Below are 3,730 nucleotides of genomic sequence, written 5' to 3' on the forward strand. Positions count from 1 at the left end.
AGCAAACCGAGTTTGCTAGAGCAGTCAGGGAACAGCTTAGCAAATTAGCCACTTCCGAGTCCTCCAAAAATCTAGTACTTGATACCCCTCAAAGCAGTAGAAATATCAATGCTATAGATCAAGCCCAAAGCAATGAATCCAATGATTCAGAGCTTGAAAGTGTCATTGAAAAACCCTCCAACATCAATAGATTGGGATGGCAAGCCCCTAGATTGACTTGGCATACTTCTAGGAATACTACCCCGGATTTAGGTATAAAAAATAGAAATAATATCCTCACCCAATCTAGGTTCAATGCTTCCTCCGTCTATGAATGGAATATAGATAGAATGTCGGAGTACAACATTCTTGATCTCTTACAACAGATGACCATGGCAGCTAATGCCTACAAAACTCAAAGCGGTACCTCCGATAGAGCTATAGCTGATCTCCTTATAGCTGGTTTTTCTGGCCAACTTAATGGATGGTAGGATTACCATCTCACCCAAACCCAACAGCTCCGAATCCTAGGTGCCATCCAAACCACCATAGAAGGGACCCCCATATTAGATGAGCTAGGAAATCCTATCGAGGATGCTGTGTCAACCTTAATCTTTACGATTTCCCTCCATTTCATAGGAGACCCATCTCTTCTAAAAGATAACAATGTTGAGCTTCTCAGCAATCTAACCTGCAAAAAACTTAGCAACTTCCAAGCTTATAAAGATACTTTCCTGACCAGAGTCATGCTTAGGGAAGATTCAAACTAACCTTTTTGGAAAGAAAAATTCTTAGCTGGTTTACCTAAGATACTAGGTGAAAGGGTTAGGAATACTATAAGAGAAGCTCATAATGGACAGATCCTTTATGATTTCTACACTTATGGTGAATTGGTTAGCCTTACTAAAAAGGAAGGATTAAAAATTTTCCATGACCTTAAACTCCAAAGACAGCTCAAATGGGAAATGAAGAAGACTAAACAAGAGCTAGGTAGCTTTTATAACCAATTTGAGTATAATCCCTGCAAAGGAAAATGCAAAGAAGATTTTTCTAAACCTTTTAAGAAAAAACGTTTTTTCAAAAATAGGAAAGTGCCCAAAAATAGAGAGAATTTCTACAAAAGACCATCCTATTCTAAATTTCCAAAATAAAATTCAAAGAAAGATTTTAGCAAAATTACTTGCTACAAATGTGGAAAAAAGGGACACACTTCAAAGTATTGTAAGTTTTCTAAAAAACTTCATGAGCTCCAAATAGAAGAAGAAATTTTGAGCAAAATTTCAGCTGTTCTAGTTGATTCCTCTGAATCAAAATTTTCAAATAACAAGAGTTTCAAATTGATGAAATTAAAACCTCATCCGATTATTCTGATTCGGAATTGGATGATATTCCAAAAAATATTAATATGCTCACTAGGCAACAAGAAGCTCTTCTTGAAGCCATCAAGCATATTAATGACCCTTAAATTCAAAAAGAAGTTTTGAAAGAAATTCTAAAAACTGAAACCCTCATCCCTTCTTCTAGTAAGAACACCTATGATCTTACTATGATCTTGAAAAAAGGGAAAAAGCTAAAAGACCCTCTCCCTCCTATCCAAGAACTTCAAAAAGAAATTAAAATCATTAAAACAGAACTTAAAGAATTGAAAGAAAAACAACAAAATAATTCTGTTTTGCTCCAAAGCTTGATTTTTAAACAAATAGTGATTCTGATTCTGAAGAAGAAAAGGATTTTCAAAATCTTGAGGTTTCTGAAAATGTCCCAGAAAACTTTAATAATGTTTTAAAAGAAATAACCTCAAGAAAATATCTGATTCAAATAAAACTCATTTTCCCTCATGATTTCCAAATAGAAACTATAGCTTTGTTTGATACGGGAGCAGACCTCAACTGTATCAATTATGAGCTAGTTCTTAAAAGATATCATCAAGAAATAAAAGAAAGACTCACCTCTGCTAATAATTCAAAGATCAGAATTGCGGGAAAAACTGAAGCTGCAATTCTAAACAACAATATTGCTCTAAAAAATATTTTTATTCTTACAAAGGATTTACAACAAACTGTTATTTTGGGAACCGCTTTTATCAATTTAATTACTCCTTTCAAAGTAACTACTACTGGTATCATTTTTAAAGCTAAAGATTCAAAGATTGTTTTTCCTTTTTTAGAAAAACCCAAGAAAAGAAATCTCAATCTTATAAAGGCTCAATCAATTTATAATTTTGAGATAAATGCTTTAATTAAAGGAAAACAAACCGAGCTTTCTCATCTAAAACAATATATGAGTTTAAAAAGAATCCAAAGCCAATTGCAAAATGAATTTGTCCAAAGAAAAATTTCTGATTTACAAAACAAAATCGAAAAAGAAGTTTATTCTGATCTTTCTAATGCTTTTTGGAAAAGAAAACAACATATGGTGGATTTACCATATGAAAAAGATTTTAGTGAAAATCAAATTCCTACCAAAGCCAGGCCTATCCAAATGAATGATACTCTTGAAAGACATTGTAGGATAGAAATAAAAGATTTAGAACAAAAAGGTTTAATTACCAAGTCCAGATCCCCCTGGTCGTGTGTAGCCTTCTATGTCAACAAAAATAGTAAAATAGAAAGAGGGACACCTAGATTGGTGATTAACTACAAACCTTTGAATAAAGCTCTAAAGTGGATTAGATACCCTATTCCAAACAAAAAAGATCTTCTTCAAAAGCTTCATTCTGCTTTTATTTTTTCAAAGTTTGATATGAAATCAGGATTTTGGCAAATTCAGATTCATCCTAAAGATCGGTACAAAACTGCATTTACAGTTCCATTTGGCCAATACGAATGGAATGTGATGCCTTTTGGATTAAAAAATGCTCCTTCTGAATTTCAAAAAATTATGAATGACATTTTTAATCCTTATTCAAAGTTTTGCATTGTATACATCGATGATGTATTAATCTTTTCAAATTCTCTAAAGCAACATTTCAAACATTTGGAGACATTTTTCTATGTTGTTAAGAAAAATGGTCTAGTTGTTACATAGTCCAAGGTATCTTTATTCCAAATGAAAATTAGATTTCTTGGACACTACATCTCCCGAGGAACCATCACCCCAATTGAAAGATCTCTAGCTTTTACTTCAAAATTTCCAGATAAAATTTTGGAAAAATCTCAATTGCAAAGGTTCCTTGGCAGTTTAAATTATGTCAAGAATTTTTATCCAAATTTAAATTATTTAGCAAAACCCCTCCATGATAGATTAAAGAAAAATCCCCCTGCATGGACTGATGAGCATACAAAAATTGTCCAAAGCATTAAAAAGTAAGTTTCTGAAATTTCATCTTTACATCTAGCTGATCCATCTGCATTCAAAATTGTTGAAACTAATGCATCAAACTTAGGTTATAGTGGAATTCTCAAACAAGTTCAAAACAAAAAAGAATGCATTGTCCAATTTACTTCTGCACACTGAAATGATACTCAAAAGAATTATTCAACTATCAAAAAAGAAATTCTTTCGATAGTATTATGCATTTTAAAATTCCAAAGTGACCTTTTAAATCAAAAATTTCTTTTAAGGATTGATTGTAAATCCGCGAAAGAAGTATTGCAAAAGGATGTTCAAAATATAGCTTCAAAACAGATTTTTGCCAGATGGCAAGCCATTCTTTCTGTTTTTGATTTTGAAATCGAATACATAAAAGGAGATTCGAATTCAATTCCAGACTTTCTAACCAGAGAGTTCATTCAAAAACAGGAGTGACAAT

Source organism: Ricinus communis, chromosome 5 (genome assembly GCF_019578655.1).
Source record: "Ricinus communis isolate WT05 ecotype wild-type chromosome 5, ASM1957865v1, whole genome shotgun sequence".
NCBI lineage: Eukaryota > Viridiplantae > Streptophyta > Magnoliopsida > Malpighiales > Euphorbiaceae > Ricinus > Ricinus communis.